Genomic DNA, 24,298 nt, shown 5'->3' with positions numbered 1-24,298 from the left:
TGGGGATGCAGGACAGCAGAGACTGTGTTAAGGGAGAAGTGGCATAATGAATGGCTCCTCTCTCAGAGGCTTTGAAATGCTACCTGTGCAGCATGAGCCTTTGAGGTTTCCTGGGGAGATGCAAGGTGTCTCTGGACCCTGGCCTTGCCCCGCAGAGGTTCCCAACCTGTACTATGCAGGGACCCTGCACTTCTTGCTACTTTTAGGAGTGCTGCTGGTAAATCAGGCTGATTACTGAAAAGAGTATGGTAGAAGAACGACATAAGGTGGGGGAGTAGCAATAGTGAGTTTCCATGGTTGATAAGGGATTGTGAAACCAGGAAACTGAGCTGCATTAAATGATTGTTCTGTCTTGCCTGGAGGAAGAAGGCAGAGAAAAGGCTTCCAAACCCCTCTTTTCTATGAGCCTGGCTTTCCCCAAAAAGCTGGTCTGCTGTGTCTGTCCACTTAACAAGAACTGAAGAACCCACAGGGAAAATGGGGCAGTGCCCGACTTGTCAAAATAAGTCATGTGCAGGAGGGAAAACCCAAAATCAAACCATGACAGCTGTGAAAATGTGATGCAAGCCTCTTTCCAAGGTCTTCACCTCTTCACCGAGACGTCTTCATGGTGGCTGTGCCCAAAACCTCATATGAGAGGGTCAAAGTAAAAAGAGTTGGTATGGGTGAGACAGCTCTGCTAGGAACCACGTGAGGTGAGGTACACAGCCGGGCTGTGGGACACCCTGCTAGGGCTGCATCTCTTGTGCACATCTTGCACTCGTGTCAGGAAACACTTTCTTTCAGCTCAGGTATTTCCTGGAGGAGCAGCAGGATGACAATCTTGATTCTGGGCTTCAACAACAGCCCCAGTTCTGGCAAACCATAGGTGCCAGCACAGTATTGCATGGAGGGCAGAAATTCTATGGTACTCTTTGCTGCAGTGGACCTGCAGTGTCACAGGACCATGTGAGAGGTCACGGGCAGGCTCATGCTTCTCCTCCAAGAAGGGAGATCTAAGGGGGAGGACTGAGTCATGCAATATTGGTTAAGCTGCTTCCCAAGTCCCTCAGAGTACAGTTTAAGCCAAAGAAGCAATCCTCACAGCAGGCTCAAGGAGGCATTACCAAGCAGCAGGAGGTCTGCCTGGGTGCCTGGCACATGGCAAAGGGACGACCATGGGCCTTTAACAAGGCGAACTCACATTTGCTGCTGCCCAGAAAGAAGGACAAGGATGTGGATAAGTGGAGAAGTCAGGAAGGATTAATACATGTCCTGCTGTGGGAACAAGCCTCACACATGTGTTTCTAGTACAGCATTTACTGCTGATGTTTGCAACAGCACTGCTAAGTTCTGGGGTGCTTCTGCCTCTGTATGGTTATCCAAAGGAGCTGAGGATGCAGTGCTCATCAGGAGTCTCAATGGAGCATAAATACCTCCTGCATATGTAGCACAGTGATGAAAACCAATAGCTGTATGAATATTTAGTATCTGCTACTCTCTGCTCTGAGAGGATTTTCATGCTAGGTCCTCCTGCTCCTCTGGAGATGATGCTACTTGGTTATAGTGACAATAAGGCTGCATATGAGTGAGGGCAGGGTAACAGCCACTGTTGGCAATCATGTGCCATTGGGATGTGCCCTTCAGAGGAGGATGGAAACAAATGGCATCACTAACAGCTTGTGTGACAGAGCAGCCAGAAAATCAAGGAACAGCTGGCACTAGGCACACGGCACCGTTGAACACATTTGGAAGGTATAGATCTATAGAGCTGTGTGGGTAATAAAGCATGAAGCTATTGGAGCTCTTGACAGTTCCCAAAGCAAGGGAGAAAAGGAAATAGGTTCAACCCTTGCTGTTCCCGGAGGTGGGAAGTGGATTCTGCCATGGAGTTAAGGACCGTGGGCTCCTGCAGCACTGATTGGCATGGAACAGCTCAATTGTAGTGGCTCGTTTGAAGTGAGATCTGGAACTGGAGGGATACAGAAAATATTGAAACCACGGGGAAGCCATGAAATGCCTGTGGAGATCTGATGAAGGAAACAGCATAACATTTAAGTGTGTAACTCTCATCTGAAAACGTTGATTAAAATGTCACTAAATCCTAGGGAAAAACAGGTCTTTGTGCTGGCCTCTGATAATACAAGCTGATCTGGAAAGGTGTGGCTTGCAAAGAGGCACCTCCTGGAGAGATGTGGTGAGTAATGTGGTTCTGAGCTGGCATGAACAAGGCTCCAAGGAAACATAACTGTGGTCCTTTCCTTGTCCCTGAGAACAAGAGGGCTGGTGTGTACAGTCAGGCTGTCCCCTGTCCCCTGCCCGTCCCAGCAAGCTTTAGGCATGTAGCTTTGCTCAGCCCTCCCTATCTCCTATGACCATCTGAACTCCATTGCTGTGTTCCAGCAAGCTTTTCCTATAGCACTTCTTTAACTGTGCAGAGGCTTTGTAAGCTTTCTATGACTTGCTCATACTCAAATGAGTTCTTGTAACTTCCCACCAGCTTGGACTATGCTTGGAGCTACGTTCACTTAGCAAATACCTCACCCATACCAACCTCCCCTGCCCTGGATGCTCAGCTTGTGAGTTAAGGGTCATCAGAAAACTTGGTTGAAGATACAGGTTTACAGTATAAAGAGCAATCTGGCAAAGGTTCAGAGCAGAGGTCATTAAGATGCAAGACATCTTCCCCTGGAGATTGAGTTTGCTAATTAAAAATGCATTAATAAATCCAATGTTTTGGTCAGAGACAGTGAAGGAGCAGTCAGGAGCTGTTAAGGATAGTGAGGAGGCAGTACCAGACAAGCCAAAGTCTTGGCACACTTCAGGACCATGTTGTCTGGGCCCTGCCTGAAAAAGTCACTGAGGTGCTTGTGGGTGGGATCCCAGGCACTCGGTGGGAAGAGCACTGTGAGGGGGCCATGTGTATGGATGAGAGCTGGGAAACAGCCTGATGTGCCTGGCAGCTGGACTCTGATCCTTGCTGAAGCCAAACTGGCCTAATCAGTCCAGACTTTATGTAGGTTCCTGATAAAAGCAGTGCTACAAGTGCAGGTGGGTTATGGAGCTGCTTACAGGTTCTCTGAAGTCTCCCACATGATATCAGATGTCTGTGCTGTGTTCCTTCTTCCTTGTGTGAATTTTGTCATCACATCCTCACCTCATCCCTGAAAGGACTTGTTGAGTAACCACACATCTTGGGCAGCTTAGGGGAGCTGAGTGAGCCCATGAAAGGTTAAGTGGTGTCATTGTCTCCTGGGTTGATGATGTCCCCAGATGATGCAGGCAGAACATTATTTACTGAGGACACCAAGCAGGCAATTGTTCTTCAGGAGAAAGTGATAAATCTTGTTATGTCTCAGTGATCCTGTCACTGTTACTTACAGCGCCAGCAGCACAGGGCTGTGCTTGTTCCAGGGGCAGGCAGGATGGATTCTGCTTTTGTTAAAGCAAAAGGATATGTTAACAAACCAAATACTGCGTTTTGGTGGACCTTCTAGGGAGCAAGCCTTGGGGAGGCTGTTCATGGGGTGTGTGTATTACCACTGTAGTCAAGCTGCAGTAGCAGCTCTTACTGTGAAAAGTTTGCAGACTGGTTGGTGAGGAGACTGCTCAGCTTTCCTGTCTGTTCCCATATGCTCTCTATACCCATAAATTGTAAGTTGATCCCACACCTTCTCAGTATAAGCTTTGTTCTAATTAAAGCCCTTACAGAGTTGGAAGTGGAAAGGGATGAGGACATAAAGACAAGTCATTGATCTGCAGAAGTGAGGGGGCTATTCACATACTGGAAGGCAGCAACATCATGGAGGAACATCCTTGGTTTTAACAATTCCTGATTGAGGATCCTTGAACTTACCAACAAGAGCACTCATAGAGGACAAGCCAGGGATAAGGGGGAAATAAAGGATCCATGATCTGCACTTGTAAAGAAGAGCCCCACCAGCATATTGGAGCATCTTGTAAGCTCCATTTTCTTAAAGAATGTTGAAAGTCCTTCCTCAGTCTGGCCCCAGTCTTCAGTTTCTACCCTTCATCTTTTGCTGGAAGATGTGACCTTATCCTCATTGGGAAGAGTCTTCTTGGCTGGTAGGGAAAGGCATGTTCCTGTCCTGTAAACCTACTTGAGCACTTCAGAGGGGGAATGGCCATCAATAAATGGATTTTTCTTGGCTCAAGCCCTGCCCAGTTTAGTTCTTTGATAATTTAGTGTGCCATTTCCTGATGTACTGCTAAAATATATAGCATGCAGCTGGCAAGAGTGGAGGCAGACCTTGTCTGTGGAGATGGGGGTCATGTCCTGATGGAGGAGGGGATGTAGCGGCATGCCACTGAGTGCAGCCTATGTGATGTCCAGAGAGGATTGTTGTTAATTGAATTGAAGAAGACAAATAGCCATTAGCTTAGTCTCCAAAGGACAATAACTGTACTAATAATGAAGCTGAACTCCCTAATACTGATCTCTAGTATCTGTGAATTTATATAATTGATGGAATATCATTAAGTAAGAGGAAAATGTCCAAATGCAGGTGGCAGGGAGGGCATTTACAGAATTTGCTGAGATCTAATACATACAGCAAAACTTCAGAGACAGCTTTTCTGAAGCAGAGAGACTTTTGAGGGTTACTTTTTATCCTCCTTCTCCCTCCCCCCCCTTTTTTTTTAAGACAAAATTACATTCCAGACAATGATTGCAGTGACATTATGCTCAAGTGATCAAAAACTGTTTTGCTGCACCAGTGTCAGGTGTTGAAGGGACAAGTGCCTGTGATGAATGTCTAGTATCTGCCCATCTTCCTTGATGTGTATCCCAGGAGGAAGACAAGAAACGATCTGATCATCTTAGCAATCCCCTTGGCATTTCCATTGCCTCTGGAGCCATATTTCTCAAAGAGCTTCAGGACATCTTTCCAGGGGGGAGTCACACTTGATGTTGCTTTGACAAACAGCCTTTGGCCAGGGCTGTGGGGCAGAGGAGGTTTTCTATTAGAAAACACCAATTCATCATAATTGAACTTTTTTTGCAGGTTTTGAAGAAAACTTAGTTAGGAAAAAAGCTTTCTATTAATAATGTTGGGCTGGAGCAAGAGCAGAAAGGAAACCATGACACCATTCTGCATGCTACTCTTCCCGAGTCCCTCAGACCAAGGAGGGTGAACTGGTCACATATTGGACCTGCAGACTTGACACATGATGATGATAAATTGCTGGCAGATGAAGAGCTGTGGAAGGGACTGTAGGTTGGTTAAAAGCATGTGGGCTTAAGGAAAAAGCCCTTCTCAGTAGGGGATGAGGACGACAGTGGGGCTGGAGGCAGTAGGTGGGGTGCAAAAATAAATTTGCTTCCCTGGAAGCAGAAATGTTGCTGCTATTCCAGAAACTTTGTGCGTACTCTTCCATAGCAATCATGGTCTTGTAACTACACACTCTCCAATAACATCACCTAAGTGATTTCCCCCTAGGCAATAAGGTTAAGTCATGGGAAACAATTTCTATTTTTAATAATATTTTTGCTAAATATCCCACCTCTGACTTTCCCTAGAGGCTCAGAATTCATCTGCAAAAAGGGGGCTTTAAAAAGACTTTAATAATAAATATAATACCACCACTCTTTTATGCTTATAACTATTCATGCTTGAGTGAATTCCCTGATCTTTTTACGGGCCTGCTGAAATATATTGCGCAAGTCAAGGGCAGGCCTGTTTTGAAGCTTCTTGTGCTTCCCTGCTTTAATTATTTTCATCTCTAGGTGACAGTCTGGATAATGCTGTCCTAGTGCTGCCCACGTACAATAGCAACCAAACCTGGAGAGCTGCGTACAACCTTGCTGTACACAGGGAGGGGACAGCCCTGTTTTCCAGCTCTGACTACCCAGTGCTGACTCTCGAAGGCCATAAGAGCTCCCACAGAAGTACTGCAAGGAGCTACAGCACCTCTGAAAGACCTCACAAGCATGAATAACAGTAGGGAAGATGAACTTCTGTCTGCCTGATAGGCAGACCCCCTTGGTTTGGCAGGGAGGTTTAGAGCCATCAGAAACAATTTTTTACCCCATTTAGAAAAAAATACAAAATTGCCCTAAACATCTTTTCAGCCCAGCCCCATATATGTCCTGCAAAAGAAAATGTTCCCTCCCTGTTCCTTTTATTCACTTAGATTTCAAACTGCCTAGAGGTCCTGTAGCTGTCTCCTTTGACATTCCTTTAGAGCCTCCTCAAGAAGCAAACATGCTCTCTCTGAAGCTGTGAGAGCACTAGACATTCATTGCCCTGAGCAGCCTCATCTGGGACTTTTACTCACCCATACTCTGCTCCACCAGCTCCATTTGAGCTCAGGTCTGAGCTTTAACCTGTAGGTGTGTGTGCCAGCCCCCCTCATCTGCTGCTGCAGAAACACTGTAGTTTCTTTCCTTGGGCATTTTTTTTATCTTTGAGGTATTACTGCCTTTTCTCTCTGATCCCTGTCAGCTCAGAGCTTTCTTCTACTGAGCACAGGTTTGTGTTTCTGCCCCAGACATGTCTTTACTCAGCTTTTCCTGGTGAATGAGCCTGCATCTGCAGCAGCCAGTGAAGTCCTTGGCTGACTGTGGCAGAGCTGAAGGAGTTTGCCCTCTGAGCATGACAGGCAGAAAGATGGGAATTCCTGAACTAATTTGCTGTAAACAATAATGCATAATAGGTCACTTCTCTCTTCAGCAACTTGGCAATTAAATCCATCAGAGACATAAATGTAATTGGACTACTGGCAATTAGCACTTGCAAGTGCTGGAGGAGTCCGGAGGGCCTTTCCATCAAATTGCTCTGGATTTTTTTGTCTTTTGGCTGAGCTGCTGGAGTTTAGAAATCCCACTGCCTTGCCCATGGGTACCAGAGTGCCCCATGATTTGAGGTCTGTGAAACTGAAAGCCCCTAAGAAAAGGCATGAGGTACCCTCATTATGATGAACATTCACGCAGAGAGTGTGGTCCAGAGCAGAGTCCCACTTAGCCCTGGAGTCTTCCTGCTATGCTAAAGCTGCTGCTGAAAGTCTTTTTCATTTAAAGAGAGATCAACTGATGGCAGGTCAAAGCAGGGTTTGCTACTGGGGGTCTTGGTGGCTCTGCTGGGCTTTAGCTTCCCTCTGAAGGAGAAGGGGTCAGTTAGGAGGAAGCCTTAGCTGCTGCCTTGCTCATGTGAGGCTTCAGAGTGGGGCTAGGAACTTGCCTTATAGCAGGTACCTGGGCCATCCTTGCCTTCCATCATCACAGCAATTGCAATGCACAAGCTGCTAGAGGTTGGACATGCAGAAATGACTGAAGTCACTAATGACTTTATTGCATCCAAGACAAAAATTACCAATGTGGACACCATCCAAGCAATCACAGCATAGGACTCAACAACAACAAAAACCAACCCCCAGTCCTAGTTCTTGAAAGAAAATATTTTTATTGCAGGGCCAGAAAAGGTGAAAGAACTCTTTGAATCCAACCTAGAGAGCAGAAACTTTGTCGAGATTAGCCTTTGCTTAAAGAGTTTGGATTGGGGCCATACTTGGAGACATGCTGCCTCTTGCTCAGCAGGTCTCTGGGGACAACTTCAGAGTGCCTCACTGAGATTTTCAGGAGTGGCCAGTGATGATGGAGGGTCTGTTTAAGACAGGTCAAACCAGTCACCTTGAAAATTGTGGACTTTCCTGTCATTTCCACTTGGACCATTAAGTATGAAAGCCCATAAAATAATTCATCCTCTTCTGCTGTGGCCTATTCATTCAGCCTCCCCCTCCTCTCCCTCATGATAAACTGTTTCATCCAATAGGGTTTGTCTGAGATACTTTGGGTTTCAGCCATATGTATATTATTTTTATCTATCTTGCTATTTTACTTGCCTTTTGAACATCCAAGATCACTCTTTTATCTGTAATTTTAACAGTATGGATATGAATTAGAGGATATTTATTTCACTTGTGGGTTTCCTTTCACTACTGTGTATTAAACCAAGCTTCTTTTCAACACAATAATAATAATAATCCTTTGTCTTCCCCTTTGTAATACAGTGATCTGTTTGCCTGTATGAGAGAAGAGTTCTGCAATATCATCACCCAAAGTCCCCAATATCTCTACCATATTCCAGTTAATTATATGGTGCTGCTGTTTCATATGGATCCCAATAGGATCATTTTGCTGCAGACATTATTTTAGGAGGAAAGTAGATGCTATTAAGTTTAACAAACAATTTTTTTATAAGGGATCAAAGCCACCCAAATCTGGCTTTCTACAGTAGTCCCAGGATAAATCTGTGTTGCATATGTACATGCTGCTGTTAGCACAAGCAGAGCTGACAGGATTTAACCAAAACAAAGCACAAAAATTTTGTGTTTTTTCATTGAAAAAAATCTTACTTTCAGGGTAGCAAAAGTGATTGTCATCAGTGGTGGACTGTTTTAGGGTCATGTCTTTTTCCCACTGTCCCGCCAAAACCTCGCTAATATGGTTTTACTGAAAAGTAGATTAAAATGTAGTAATTCAACAAATAAGAAATGCTGTAGCTTTTAGTGGAAAAAAAATCGGAGGTGCCTTTAATTTTGATTTGTCAGGAAATAAAGTATCTCTTTCTGGAGGGTGCTGTTGGAAAATCGGTCATGTATTAGTGCAGCTGTGATAGTATCACAAAGCTGAGCATGTTTGGAGACCTTCTCCAGTGATACCATCTCTAGGGAGGCCTGCTGGTACTTCACTTTCAGTTAAGGCCCAGTTATCTAGTTCACATTATTTTTTAGCCTCCTGCTTGTTCTTGTCTATTCAGGACACCTTGTGTGTTTGCTCTTTGAAGACAGTGCAAGTCAGCAGCAGCCCCCACTCAGCAAAGGGCAGCTTGAAGGCTTGTGGCAGGGGGAAGGCAAGGATGTTGGAGTGCCTTAATCTCAGAGTTTCACACATCCATGTGTTTATGAAAGTGTGGAGAAACCCTTTCCACATCTATGGGAGTGGTGATGAGAAGGGAACACTGCAGACTTGAGGTTATTGATGAACTTAAGGCATGTTCTGGGAAACCCTCTGCAAAGCAGATGAAGTTTAGTGTAATCTGAAATAAATAATAAGATCCTGATCAGCCCAGTTTTAAAATTTGGTCCAGTTGAGAAGCAGAGGTAATTAATGATCTTTTCTGTAGCTTTTGCAAAGAGCATTTCCATTTAAATGCATGCTCTGACCTTCCTCTCAGGCAGAATAAATAACCAATACGTTATTCAAAGAAACATTTAACAGAGGTAAAAATTAACACTTGCGTCAGTGCAGGTAATCAGCTTCTGGGCTGGTTTGACATTGGTCCAGCTGCAGGGTGGGATGGGATGGGAACTGCCAGGAGGTCCACAAGCCCTCAGCCTAACTACTGTGGGAAAAGCCACTTTCTCTCCAGGAACATTTCTTTATCATGGCTTTCCAGGCCCAATCCCTGAAGGAGATGTAGGAGACATGGGATATTTCTTCCAAGGCTGGCAGGAAATCTCAATGCTTGGATGAAACTGTGCAAGGGAGATGGAAAGAGTGGGACAAATTGAAGAGACACTTCATGTTAGCTCGTGATGAGAAAGGCTAAGGCATAACCTGGAAGAAAATAGGTATCTGCCAGCTCCAATGGCTCTTGCTCCCTCTTACAAGGGAAATGGGCCTCTGACTGCAAAAGAATCGATGAGAAGCTAGATTCCATTGTATGGAAATTGATATGAGGCAGAGGAAAGGATATTGCAGCTGCCCCTTACGAGGCTGTCTTGAATCTGGTCATTAAAGGTGACTTTTATCCACTTGCATGGAGACCTCCAGGGCTTTCTGGCAGTCCTTCAAAGCAGCAACCCTAACGCTGTGCAAGCGGGTGGCACATGTGCCCTGAGGCTGGTTTGTCAGAGGACATGTGCCAGGAGGTAAAAGAGCGTGTGGGCCACACTGGAGCCTGCTGTAGTGTTGATCTGCACATAGTCATCTGAATTAGGATAACGCTTGGAGCTTAGAGTGCAGCCAGGCAACACCTTCTGCTGCTGGCTGATCTGGTTTGAGCAGTTACTGCCCTGACACTGGCTTCCTGGTGTCCTTAACCTCCCCTCTCCCCATCAGAAGCTGTTATTTGCTTTAGTCCTGCTGGCACCACCATGCTCCTTAACTCCTGTTAGGTGAGTTAAAGTGCATGCAAGCATTGTTTGGCATGATGTCCTTCCATAGTTAATCACTGCTGCTGTTTTTTAATATAACAAAAAATAGTCTGTATTTGCTGACTCACTCTGGAGGCAAAATGTAAAGCAAGGAGCGGTGGGGATGCCTGGGGCAGTTTTTCCCATTGGCCCAGGCTGCTGCTGGCACTGGGTGTCCAGGAGGCTGTGCTCGAAGGTCTTGCTCCAAGTTGGCATCTGGTGCCTGTCAAGGCTGGATATGGTGGTTGATTCACCCTACTGGGTGCTAGAAACATACTCCCTCCCTCTCATCCTCATCATATTTCTACAAGCAAGGTAGGGAACAGTTACAAAGAAAAAGAGTAGAATTAGTGTAGTGATGAGACTGCAGCTGGGGAGGACGTGTGAAAAATATACAATTCCAAATACAGCCTTTATCACAGACTGATTGGGAGGTTGGCAGTAAACCAGGGTCTGAGATCACCCAGTTAGCCTTAAAAAACTATCTTCAGGCAGCCCGTGCTTGGCACTGATTGGCATTAGAGTGAGCTGCAGAACTGAAGTCCATCATAAGTGGAAAGAAAAAGTCTTTTCTTTAAAAAAAATAGGTGGGGTGGAGATGTTCTTTTTTTCAGTATGTCTCTAACCCAAGGTCTTGCCAAAGGGATGGAAAAATATTCCAAAAGCTGGAAGAAAAAGTGTTTCTTTCATCAAGGGTGGCAACAGAGCAGACTGAAAACCCTAAGCATGTGTTTTGTTTCATTTTAAAACACTTTCTGGATAAAAAATTACTGATGGAGATCACTTCTAATAACGGAATGTTTGCCCCAGTAGAGAGGAGGTTTTCTAAGGGCTGCAAGACATGAGCACCAAGGGCTTGGTCCTCCTGCAGTCCCCAGATGATCAGCTCATGGCCCAAAGCTGAGTGCCATGGATGAAGAGGAGAAGCAATGCGAGCTGGTCCTGCCTTTCCAAGCCCTGCTGGCCACACCAGGATGACCAAGGGATGATGCAATCTGAGCAGACAAAGACCTCACAAATGTGCACATCATGCTCCCACCTGCAGGACCACCCCGCTGATGGTGCTAGGTCGTGCATGAGGAAGAGCTTGATGCTTGTCTGTGGGTTCCTTTCCCCCTTGTTCTTTGGCATCTCCTTCTTTGGACATATCATGGTTTAAACCCTAGCCAGACATCTTGTTCACTCACTCCCAGTGAGTGGTGCCGGGCTGAGAACAATCAAGGCCACCCCCCCCCGGGGCTCTCCCCTTCCCAGCTTCTGGAGGGATGGGGAGGAGGATCAAAAGAGTGCAACTCCCACGGGTTGAGACAAGAACAGTCCAGCAACCAATGTACAACACAAATAACCACCGCTACCACCAACAACAACAATGATAAGAGAAAATAACAAGGGAAGAGAATACGATACCACCGGCCAAGAAACGAGTCCCACCCGGAAGCCCATGTCCTTCCGGGTAACTCCCGGTTACTCCCCACCCCGGGCATGACGTGCTGTGGTATCGAATACCTCCTTGGCTAGCCTGGGTCAGGCGCCCCGTCTCTGCTTCCTCCTGGCTTCCCCTCTCCCTGGCAGAGCATGAGGCTCACAAAGTCCTTGGTCAGGGTAAACATCACTTAGCAACAACTGAAAACATCGGTATCACCAGCACTGTTCCCAAGCTGGAAGTCAAAACACAGCACTGCTGAACCCAGGAAGTTATCCACCCCTTATTCCATACCATTCACATCATGCTCAGATCCCACATTTTCAATACACCATCGCTCTCCCACATACATACATCCATATACACACAGACCAAGACAAAAAAAAATCATTTTCTTAGTGCATGGACCAATCCCTATAATGCTGCTGAGTCCATTCGGTCCATGATGTCAGGTTCCACCTCTTGTAACAATCTTTCAGGGCAGGAAAGGCTGTGTGCAGTATTGGATCGTTGCCTGCTGATGCTGGTCGCTCCTTTACTGCGGAACTCATCTGGTTCTATCAAAGTTCATTCTCTGTTAGGATGATGGTTAGAAGGAAGTCAGGGATAGTCGCTGGTGACCTGGAGACATCTAGCTGATGGGCTATAAAAGTATTACACAGCAGGCAACAGCATATAATTGAGTTCACTGGCTGTTTTCCCCTAAAATCAAATCCCCTTGAGGTATACATCGGACTTCCCCATCTTCCCGCATTACCCACCAAGTATATCCAGGTCCCTGAGCAAAAGCAATCCCACAAGTGGGTTTGCCTTTACCTGAAGCAGGAACAACCCAGACTGTCTTCCCCAGCAAATTCTTCATATGCACCACGGGAACTTTGTCCCCCTCTACAATATGTAAAAGTTCTGACAGGGCTGGGCCAGCCCTGTTGGCAGATCCTCTGGTGTTGACCAACCAGGTGGCCTTTGGTAAATGTGTATCCCAATGCTTGAAAGTTCCCCCACCCGTTGCTCTCAGTGTAGTTTTTAACAGCCCATTGTACCGTTCGATTTTCCCAGAGGCTGGTGCATGGTAGGGGATGTGATATACCCACTCAATGCCATGCTCTTTGGCCCAAATATCTATAAGGTTATTCCGGAAATGAGTCCCATTGTCTGACTCAATTCTCTCTGGGGTGCCGTGTCGCCACAAAATCTGTTTCTCAAGGCCCAGGATAGTGTTCCGGGCAGTGGCATGGGGCACAGCGTATGTCTCCAGCCACCCGGTGGTTGCTTCCACCATGGTAAGCACATGGCGCTTGCCTTGGCGGGTTGGTGGCAGTGTGATATAGTCAATCTGCCAGGCCTCCCCATATTTATACTTCAACCATCGTCCTCCATACCAAGGAGGCTTTAGCCGCTTGGCTTGTTTAATTGCAGCGCATGTTTCACACTCATGAATAACCTGGGCAATAGTGTCCATTGTTAAGTCCACCCCTCAATCACGGGCCCATCTATATGTTACATCTCTGCCCTGATGGCCTGAAGTGTCATGGGCCCACCGGGCCAAAAATAATTCACCTTTACATTGCCAATCTAAGTCCATCTGAGCCACTTCAATCTTAGCCGCTTTATCCACTTGTTGGTTGTTCTGGTGTTCCTCAGTGGCCTGACTCTTGGGTACATGGGCATCAACATGACGTACCTTCACCACCAGGTTCTGCACCCTGGCAGCAATATCTTTCCACAGTGCAGCAGCCCAGATGGGTTTACCTCTGCTTTGCCAGTTGCTCTGCTTCCATTGCTTCAACCACCCCCACAGGGCATTTGCCACCATCCATGAGTCAGTATAGAGGTAAAGTACTGGCCACTTTTCTCGTTCAGCAATGTCCAGGGCCAGCTGGATGGCTTTCACCTCGGCAAACTGACTCGATCCACCCTCTCCGTCAGCAGTTTCTGCAACTTGTCGTCCAGGACTCCATACAGCTGCCTTCCATCTCCGATGCTTTCCCACAATACGGCAAGAGCCATCAGTAAACAAGGCATACTGCTTTTCACTTTCTAACAGTTCATTATATGGTGGGGCCTCTTCAGCACGCACCACCTCCTCCTCTGGTGACATTCCGAAATCTTTGCCCTCTGGCCAGTCCATGATGACTTCTAGAATGCCTGGACGACTGAGATTTCCTATTCGAGTTCGTTGTGTAATTAGTGCAGCCCATTTACTCCATGTAGCATCAGTTGCATGATGTGTAGAGGAGACCCTGCCTTTGAACATCCAGCCCAACATGGGCAGCCGAGGTGCCAGGAGGAGCTGTGCTTCAGTGCCAATCACTTCCGAAGCAGCTTGAACCCCTTCATACGCTGCCAGTATCTCTTTCTCAGTTGGGGTATAGCTGGCCTCAGATCCTTTGTATCCCCGACTCCAAAAGCCGAGGGGTCGACCTCGAGTCTCCCCTGGAGCTTTCTGCCAGAGGCTCCAGGTAGGACCGTTCTCCCCAGCTGCAGTGTACAGTACATTTTTTACATCTGGCCCGGTCTGGACTGGTCCAGGGCTACTGCATGAACTATTTCACGTTTAATTTGCTCAAAGGCTTGTTGCTGCTCAGGGCCCCATTTAAAATCATTCTTCTTCCGGGTCACATGATAGAGAGGGCTTACAATCGAACTGTAATTTGGGATGTGCATTCTCCAGAACCCCACTGCACCCAAAAAAAGGAGGAGAAAAATGACCAAGAAGGATTCAGTGATTATTTTAATATCTTCTCAGTTTTTAAGCTGCTCTTCCTGCTTGCCTGATTTGACTGAAGATTTTTGAACTCTTGGGAGCAGCGCTGCTGTTTCTTCCCTTGGCTTATCACGCCAAGGTGCCTCCAGTGTGGTGGTTCGGTTATCTGATTGTTCTCCACCATTTGGCTGCAGCATGGAGGACTTACTAGCTTTCTGCAGGTATAAATTATTTCAAGGATAGCCCTGAACCCTGCAGCAAGAAAATCTGATCTCTTTGAGTGCATATAGGTTGATTTCTGAGAAGCAATGGCCTGAGTAGGATTGCAGCTGTAATGCTGAGCTTGCATTTATCCCCGTTTCTATCAGCCCTGATAGGTGTGCTGGGTGAAGGGAGTAATTATTCTTTAAAAGATTTAAGCATTTAATATGGCACCACTTTGACTTCTTTTGGAGAAAGCATCTGGACACTTACTCTATTGGGCCAAGAAAAACATCCTGCTTGAAATTGCTAAGTAGTTCCTATAGTATTTTAGCAAATATTAGCATGGGCTCTTGGAGAAGGCAGTGCAAGGAAACAGGAATACTGAAATATTCCAGGAGTCCATTGTAAAACAAGGAATGAGGACTTTGCCATGGAGAATATATTTCCTAAACTAAGCCAGATAATTCCAGAATCAGAAAAAGCTGCTATTAATATTAAAATCAAGTGGTACTTGATGCTGTAGTCCTTACTGGATTCAAATGCTCCCAGAAAGTACAAAATTAAGAGGGTTACTTATGGCAGCTTGAACAGGAAATATCCCCAGCTGGACTGAGCCTGAAACCTCAATTAAAAATGGCCTGTTGGTGCTGTACCAAAGACCATTAATTACAAGCCATGGCTTTTTGAAGAAACAGGCGTTTTTGTAACACTGCAATGATTCTCTATATGAAAGAGAAGCCCCTCTTCAGAGAGACAATTTTCACTATTTTGGGGTAAGAAAGGGGAGAAAATCTCAAAGAAATGCTAATGATTAAATGAATTACATTTTTCAGGACTCCTGGGTTGTGTTTCCAAGGAAGATAGCATCCCCTAACCAGCACAGCATCCTTAGCCTTGCTCCTAGACCCTACCATGCTGACAATGCCAAGTAAGTGGCTTTCTTGCTGTCTGCCTCAGTTTCCCCATGAGCAAACTTGTAGTAACAGAGAACAACTTAAACTGATAAAAGTGACAGAGGTAAAAGCAGCAGTACTTACTGTCAGCTCTAAACTGAACAAGTTGCTGTTCCGTGCTAATCCACACGTAATATAAAAGGTCATCCCAACTGTAAAAGTGAGATGCTTTTTTTAGGCATAAAGATTATTATTAAAGTGGAAATGGAAAATAACCTGAAAAGAGGAATTGAAAACACAACACAAATGTTACCCATATTTCACTGAAAACAAGGAATTGCTTGAGTCTTGACAGCATCCTTCCTCCTACAAGGATGGATTTTTATAACAGTGCATTATTAATAGCCACATCAATACATGAGTCAGAGGAGAGACTATCTGCTAAACAGAAGCTGGTTGGGATATTGCCATATTACATTAACTTTATTTCTGTTGGGCCAAGTATTTCTCCCAGTTTGGGATTTTTCTCTTTTCCTTCCCAGCAAGGATATTTGAAGTCATTCCCACGGAAAGGCCTATTTGTTCTCAGCACAAACGCTTGTAATAAGTATATGCTCTCCACAGAAACAAGATCCTTTCTACTCTACAAGTGACCATGTAAAGCCAAAAATATCTCACTGGAGATGGAAGGGCTTGAATGTGGTTTGAGAGTGTTTTGCTGTGGTTCTGTATATTGCTGGTCTCCCCTGTGGACTCAGACCTGAGGGAACGGGTGTCAGAGCAGAAATATCCGCCCCAAGATGTTTCTGCCTTCTGGGGAGATGTTCTGTTGAAATCAAAATGCTTCCAGAGAGTTTAAGTTAAACTGACATGTTCTGTCCACATTTTCCGGGGTAAACAAGACTTCCTTTTGAAAGAAGCCACTTCATCCATTCATGTCTGGGAAGCAAGGTGTTAGGATAGACAGAAATGACCCTAATGCAGAAGGTACCAGATCCAGGCTCTGGGTCCTGGCTCCCTGCATTTGCTAAGCCATGAGTGTGCCAAAAGGAAGAATACCACACTTTGTTTTCAGCTTGTCTGTACTGAAGTGCTGGCTCACCTCTAGCTGTTGCCCAGTGCTTCTTCCAGCACTTGGTACGTATTGCTTTCAACAAAGTTGGAGGCATAAGGTACTGGAGACACAGAGAAATAGGCTGCTGGAAATATAATTTGTAGGTGTTTTGGAAAGGTGGGTTTTTTTGATACAAAGATGCCTGAGTAAGTTTTGATGCCAGCATTACCATGGAGCTCTTCTACTACTGTATAGCTCCTCTTGTGCCTCTGTGCCCAGGGAGCCTTACACTTACATGGGTAGGTGTAAACTCTTCCTTGGTGGACATGTTTGGGGGCTGTATCTGCAGACACCTGCCACCAGCTGCAGTATTTCCTGCTGTTGGTAACACCTCTGCCTTCTGATGTGATTAATGGTGCTAAACCCTGAGCTTGACTAACAGCTGTTGCTAAGATCAGGCCTCCAAATTAGGTTCCAAATAGCAGTGAAGCAGTGAAACCTCCAAATCCAGGGAAGCCTGGAAACAGGGAACTGGCCCCAGAATACCAAATCCAGGAAAGGTCTGTGCAGGAGCACAGCCAGTCCAGGAGCAGGGATTTTTACAGTGGATGCTCAGGGCCTGTTATTGCTGCAGCAGTTGTGGTACCCAGCAGTGTGGCTGTGAACAAGAGGCCAATTCCTGCCTGGCACAGGCTGCCCCTGCTGCAGCATTTCCCAGGGAGCTGCAGAGGCTGGCTGGCTGCATGCGAGGCATTTGCTCAAAAAACCAGGTGTTGTTTCTGTGAACACTGTGAGCTGTCATCTTGGCTTTCTCTTTTTTATTATTTAAAAGACAGAGAACAAATAAGAGAAAATGAACTGCAAATAATGACTAACAGCACTTCCAGTCCAAATATTTGCTCACATAATCATGTGGAAACTTTGAAGACTTGTGAGTAGCTCTAGTGCTGTTTATAATACAGCTTGGCCCAAAGACGGTCAAGATGCTCGTCTCCCAATGTCAGAAGAACCCTCAGCACTGAGAGCTATATTCAGGGCTTCTTGCCATATCCTGGTCCTCAGAGAAGTGAGGTAACAGACGGTGAAAAGATGCTGTAGTAGATCTACTGTCTGGAAGCACCCTTTCAGACAGGATGCTGCAGCCCTAGGAAGCTCTGCCCCACTTGCACATGCTGGTCAATGTCTCTGCTTTCAAACAGGGCTCCTTATAGAGGATGTATTTGTGTTTCGTAAGTTTAAGGCCTGGGCTCAAACTAGCATTATCCAATTAATTATATATATTTCTTTTCTTTCCTCCCCTAGTTTGAACCCTTGGAAGCTGAACATAATTTTCTTCCAGCCATGCAGCACTGAGCAGAAAGGTTGTGGTCACTTGTCTTCTCAAGAAAAACAGTGCAAACATGTCTTATTTCAGTGCAGGTTCAGTTTTATAACCCATTAAAAGCATAGGAACTGTAGCCTATGGCAAGGGGAATTCACCAATGGAGAGAGGCTTCCCAACTCACTCAGGGGTGTTGCAGGTGGCTATATTACCTGGTATGAGACTTAGGGGAGTACCCAACCATTTGGTCTCTGTTTTTTTGACAGGAAAGCAGCCAGCCAGTGTGTGGATCTTAACCTGGTGTTTTAAGCTCTGTAATACACAAGTTAAGTGAGTCCCTCAACTTAACTTGGCCATGGTGGCTGATATAATAATTACAAAAGAAGCTCCTGGAAATACAGGTATCTTTGTTTCCCCCACTGTCACATTGACTGATACTAGTATCCTTCTTGGCACTAGGTTGGGTGGGTTTTTTGCCTGTGTCTGTGGACACTGGTCTGCAGCAATGCCTGAAGGAAGAGGATGTGAGGGAGCCTTGTAGGACAGTGCTTTAGAAATTTTTAGGAGTGCCTTCCTGTCCTTCATGGCAAGTCAGGAGGTGCCTGGTTATCCAAGGGCCGAGAGGAGGAAGGATCTCCACTTTCAGATTGTAGAGGCTGATGCAAGGTCCCTTAGACTCTTTTCGCCAAATTAAGACTTTTCTGGGAGTTCAGCTGAGAAATGTGAGCATTTATCCCAATATCCCACTAGTGACAGCAGGACTTCTGGAACCAGTGTTAAGAGACCCTGCAGCCCTCCAGTTCTGGTCAGCAGTACTTGTGTTCTCCAGCTCGGCTTTTGGCAGCTGGGCTCAGCAGAAGGCTTGAGCTACTCATGCTCAGTTGGTTCATCAACAGTACATGGTACCAGTAGGTGGGGATTGAGCAAGTCTCCTACCATTGGCATGGATGAAGAGGAGTTTGGGCACAGAGCTGCTAAATGCTCTTCCCAATGATAATTCTGCACTTGCAAGAGAGCCAAGCCTGAAGTGCAAGGTTTTAGAGGTCTTTTAACTGAATATAATGAATTATTTTGCTTCTTGTAATTAAGGAGGTGCAATTAAGAATTATAAATAGCAAGGTAGTGTTTGGCATTTACAGAAAACCGTAGGCTGTGCAATTCAGGATGTATTGCTATTAGTGGCCAGCCATTTTTTCCCATTAAAATATCAAGAGATCCTGTACAGTACTGGGTGCTGTTGATTTGTGATCAAAGCTAGCACGCAGGTAGCAGGTGGCATTTCTACAGTTCCTGCAAGGAATATATCCCAAAACGTCAAATTCGTCCCTTTCTATTAGAGAAAAAAGTGTGAGAGGAGGACTGGGGGAAGAGAAGGAAGGAAGGAGACTGTTTCTCTATTTTAAAAATAATATTTTAGCTTACAAGTGTTAAGGTGGCTTGCAAAATTAGGAAGCTCTAAAAAACAGAGTAAAGGGAAATGTAATTTTTCTCTTTGTTGCCACCATTTTTTCTTTGACTCCCAAACTTTTGTCTACCAGACAACACACATCTTTTCTAGATAAAAAGACTCAAAACCTTTGAAACTTGGAGAAAAATGTGTTTTTCCAAAATATGCTTTTGGAATGAAAAAAATCCTGATCCCTAATGCATCACTACTTGTCCTGACTTCTGCAGGGGCCAAATGTGCCTTTGAAAGCCTTCTCTATAGCATTATTGTCAAATTCACTTTTGAAGTAGAAGGGACAGAGTAAACCCAGCTCTTCCCACCCCCAGAAAGGACTAACTGGGGTCCTCTCAAGTAATTCTTATTGTATTAATGCTGGAGAAAGCTTCATGTTGAGGAAACATTTTATTGCTTTTATTCTCCCCACCTGTCTCAAGAGATTCTTATCATTGCTGCTGGTAGCTGGTACGTGGTCTCATCCAGACGGACAATTGCAAGCAAGATACTGCTGTGCCTCTTCTCCAGCTTCCCTGAGAGGCATGTTGGTGTTTATAGCGCGCCTTGAAACAGAGAATGGTTTATCTCTCATTTTAACGGGGCTCACCATATTATGGCCCTTGTGCAGCTTTCTCTAAATCTATGACAACCATAAATGTGATTTGTTCAGTATCAGAAGCAGAGCTGACAGATGGGCAAGGACAGTGTCCTGGGTTTTGGCATGGCTGGCACTGAGGGAATAATTCTTGTGGGACATTTTCCTGCTTGTGTGAGTGTTTTCAGAACATCTTTAGAAGTGCCAGCCTCTCCCCTGCTGTATGCTTTTTCTGTATAAATCTTGATGGAAGAAGGATTTCAGCTCAAACATAAAGATTCCTCTCACCTGAGCAGCTCGGGGTAAATCTGGGATCAAACCCATGAACCAAAATGCATTTATTACTATTATAAATTTAATCCAGAGCTTTTAGTGAAAATAACCAACTACCATCCAAAGTGATTCTGCTTGAAAGCAGAGTTTCCCAGACTGAAGGTCTGAAATACATGATAAACCTGAAAGATAATGGGCTGGGAGGGGTTTTGGACAGCCAGGTCCCTCTCAGCTTGCTCTGGTGGTGGAAGTAATCCACCCAGCCTGGAAAAGTTCTGTCAGCAAAGCAGTGGTTTCTCAGAGGCTTGCATCTCTCTCTCCTTAAGGATGGAGGGAGGTTTCCAAAGACTTCCCAAACATCTCCATGTAAAGCTTCCCAACCTCAAACACCTTGCTGCATCCTGTAGAACAATGAAACATAAAAGAAATGGAGATGCTACCAAGATGCTTTCTGCTTTGGTCACCCTGCCCCTAAAGGAGTTTTTAACTGCTCAGCATCTCACTGTTTAATTTTGCTCTTGACAGCTGCCATTTGAATAATTTAATCCAGTGCCCTGTTCTGCTGTGCCTTGTAGATCACGGTGGGTGATGAGCGGCTTGTCAGCTAGGGAGAGCTCAAGAGCATTCTCATCCGGGCACTGAGGGCTTGCCAAGAGCAAGCAAACATGCCATCAAGAGCCTAATTAAGCATAGGGGGGAACATGACTGCTCCCAGCAGTGAGGGTTATAGACACAGGCATGGTAGTCCCTGCCTGCATCTCCTTCCATTTTTTCACCTTCCCTTTTTCCCGTGCCCTATGCCTTTTCATTCATCTCTTCTTTTCTGTGGGCTAATTCACACTTTTCCAGGCGCCTTTTACCACTGCCATTTCTTTTCCCTGCTTGCCCTTGATCCGCAGCAAAGGAACGAGAGTGTCAATTGGTGGGGCGCAGGGAGGGAGCTGGGATGGCAGATGGCTGTGTGGCAGGGCCGAGCCAGGGCTTATCCATCACTGCTGTGGGCACAGCATTTACAGCAGGGCCGGCGTTCAGAGGGGTGAGCCGGAACAGGTAATTGTTGGCAGAGAGGATGCATTTTTCATTGCTGATGAGGAGGAGAGGGGCAGGGTTAGGGTTGTGCTAATGCCACAGTGAAGGATGAATTCATCACAGATTCTCTTTTTTTTTCTGCATTAATTCGTCCAGCTTTGATTGACGCTGGAGTACTCCCAAATGCCAAGCAGCTGGTAAGTCTAAAGCAGAAACCTTTCCACAAGCTAAGCTGCTGGGAAACAGCCAGGGTGTGCTGAGATCCCTGATGCTCTTGTCATTGTCACCCTTATCACTAAAGTCAAAGGGTCAAAAAATGCCTCCCCTGCTTTCACCCAGAGACTCTGGTTTGGGTCATGGTGCTGCAGCAGGGTTCATCTGCATTAGAGCTGTAAAGTGCCATCAACAAACAGATGGCACAATGGTGCAAAAAGGCAGATGTGGTTAGCGATGAGCCAGTTTTACAGTTTACACACCCCAAAATATGCTTTCAGCAGAGACAGACACTGGAACTAGGGCTTTCCTCCTTCCAGATCCTATCCAAGAAACTCCCAGAATCTCTGTGGCTCAGGGACCTTATACAGGTGACAGTCCCACAAGCAGGAATGAATTTGGGCATGACATTGCTCCGAGCCAGCTCTGAGGCATTTTGGTATTGATGCTCGCTTTTGGCTTACTAGAGTTTGTTGTGGTTGTGCTTGGATGGCTCCCAGGGCTGTCAGTTAGTCAAGAATAACAGCAAAAGTGTTTACCATGCACAGGCTCGTAGGCTGGATGTACACTTAGAAAAGACCCCAATGTGAGGAGTGAAACACTAGAGAGAATATAATTAAGAGGGGTGAAAAAAATTCATCTGTTTCCCCTCTATTTTTAGTTGTAGACATTTTCAGAATCCAGCCACTTCTGAAGCTGATTTCTAAATTTATTCTGTCCCTTTTTAGAGAACTTTCTGCATTTTCCCCCCTAATTTAAGTGTCTTCTAAAGTATTTTTAAAAGTGGCAGTCTTGGCCAACTGAGCAAAACTACTTCTTTGCCTATTGAAGTTATCTCACATTTGTGTTTAAGAGACAATAAATAAAGGCATTATAATGGGAACTGGCAGGACTGTACAAGTCTATATGCAGCAAAATTTAGTTCTATCCTCCCCAGAATGTGTCTCTGCTGGAAAGCAGTTCTTGGATGGTTTCAAGCGGGAATTTGCAAAGACTTTAATTCGTCATATCCCTCTGTTCTGCTGCAAATCATTCACACAGCATGTGGGAAGGGGCTCATTCATCTAATTTCAGCCATTCAATATTGAGGTTTTAAGCCTAAATTCCATGTTGTGGTTCCCTTGTGTTTCAGAAGGAGATTGGCACCAGCAACACCAGTCTCTCCTAGCATATTGACTACTTCAGTCAAGATGCTTTGTTTCCAGGTGACCATATTCAGGGAATGACACATCTGCCCGGTTCTCACTATCCTTCCTTATATTTCTCGAGTATTGTGTTATGTTTTTTTTTGCTACCTGATGTATCAGTGCTCGGTTTACACTGTCTGCTTGAAGATGATTTGACCAAGGCACAAAGTGCTATTCCCCTCTGTAAACACAGATTTAGCAGTGCTTTGCTTTGACTGGCTGTATTACAACTTCTGCTTTGCCCAGGTTGTGGGTTATTCACTATATACAGACTGCAGAGACAATTGTATTCCTTCCTCTTCCTACTTGTGGAATATTCTGACATTCCCCTGCGTCTGTAGTGATTCAGTCCAGTTTCTAAATAAATATCTGGCTTTCCCATAGGAAAAGATCCAGGAGCTCCTACCTGGGCTGCATCTTTCCAGCTATCTGAGTTTTCTTCATCAGAATATTGAGCTATGGAATCATAGAGGGTTTGGAGGTTGTGGGATTGGTGGTGGTGGGGTAGGAATTGGCTTTAGACAAAGAAGAGCCATACCAAATTGGAGTCCCAACAGTCTGCACCCACCATCCTCTGTGTTTTGTTATCTTTTGGCCAAAGACTTTCAGTTTTCAGGTCAAATAGAAAAGTCACCGTTTTCTAAAGGAGAGACAGAGGCAGTCCTGTGTTTATTGAAATATTCTGCTAGGTAACAACTAGAGGAGGATTTTTCCACCCATAAACAAAAGTAGTTCTCAGATTTGGGAAGAAGAAGTTTTTCTTGCTGCTCTTCTCAGCATTGTGGTGTTGGTGTTTATGTCATTTTCTGACTATTGCTTATAAGATGCTTGGCTTCTAACTGAATATGTCTTGTAGGAGGAGGCTGCACTTTGCTTTCAGCCCAGGCTTTAGCATTTGCCTGGTATCTGAAGGGACGTTTCAAGACCCATTTGAAGTAGAGAGAAGAGGTAAGTAACATTCTTAAAAAAGCATTATCTCATCCATGAGTTCTTGTGAAAGTTGACACAGGTGCCAGGTGGGTAATCACAGATACTATCTTCCTTTCCCATATTTTCAGGCTAGGTGTCCTGTGGAGAACCAGAGTCTCGGCATCAAAAGTTAATTCATGTCAGACTTGGATTTTATTGTAAAAAAGGCCAAATCATCCTTAAATGCCTCGAAAGCTGGAATACACCAGACATCCTGTGGAATGAGGTATTTGTAGTAGGTGGGGCTGTCTGGTGATGGTTACTGGTATGGGGGAAGGCCGCATCTGAAATGCTGATGCTTCCCAGAGCCATGGCAATTCCAACCTCCCCAGTAGCTTCCCACACCTGATTGTCACCTAAGCAGCCAGGTGATGGGTGTTCTCCTCCCCAGTACTGGTGGGATGCTTTACAGTTTGCCACCCAAAGGACAGATCATAGAATCATCATAGAATCACAGAATGGTTTGGGTTGGAAGGAACCTTAAAGACCATCTAGTTCCAAACCCCTGCCATGAGGGCAGATAGGCTTTCAGTATGCTTTAAACATAAGACCTGACTCAGCAGAACCACATGTATGCACCCCAGCTGCAGAGCTGCCCATTGTGTCAAATCTATAGGGGAGATGAAAACATAAGTGGCTTTTCATCAGGTAAGATGACTGATTATGCTTAGGAGCCCTGATGGTGCCATGTGTTTTGGATGCTCTATTAAATATCTGATTTTTAGCTAAAATTTCAGCTCAATGTGGACAAGTTATCATACAGCTGCCTGCTATGAAGGTCTTGAGCTTTCCCTGAATCATCTAGCAGCAGGCAGAGATGGGGCCATGGGTTGGTGGAGCCTCTGCCAGGCTGTT

General features: G+C 45.3%; 1 long non-coding RNA gene across 2 annotated transcripts in view; it reads left to right on the top strand.

Moving 5' to 3' along the window:
* LOC130609809 (uncharacterized) overlaps positions 1 to 23,424 on the top strand; it is a 157,757-nt gene extending 134,333 nt beyond the window's left edge. Inside the window, exons 2-4 of one of the 2 annotated variants that reach the window (XR_008974877.1) lie at positions 15,302 to 15,396; positions 21,231 to 21,271; positions 23,331 to 23,424. This is a non-coding gene — a long non-coding RNA (uncharacterized LOC130609809). Of the gene's footprint in view, positions 1 to 15,301; positions 15,397 to 17,717; positions 18,017 to 21,230; positions 21,272 to 23,330 lie in introns of those variants that run through there. The other variant, XR_008974876.1, reaches the window with a different exon arrangement.
* Positions 23,425 to 24,298: the final 874 nt, after the last annotated feature.

The sequence above is a fragment of the Pezoporus wallicus genome, unplaced genomic scaffold (assembly GCF_028554395.1).
Source record: "Pezoporus wallicus isolate ANWC-B61680 ecotype Strahan unplaced genomic scaffold, APGP_CSIRO_Pwel_v1 contig_593, whole genome shotgun sequence".
In the NCBI taxonomy this organism is placed as follows: Eukaryota; Metazoa; Chordata; class Aves; order Psittaciformes; family Psittacidae; genus Pezoporus; species Pezoporus wallicus.
Note: the sequence above shows the minus strand (reverse complement) of the source record. Positions and strands in the feature narration are given on the sequence as shown.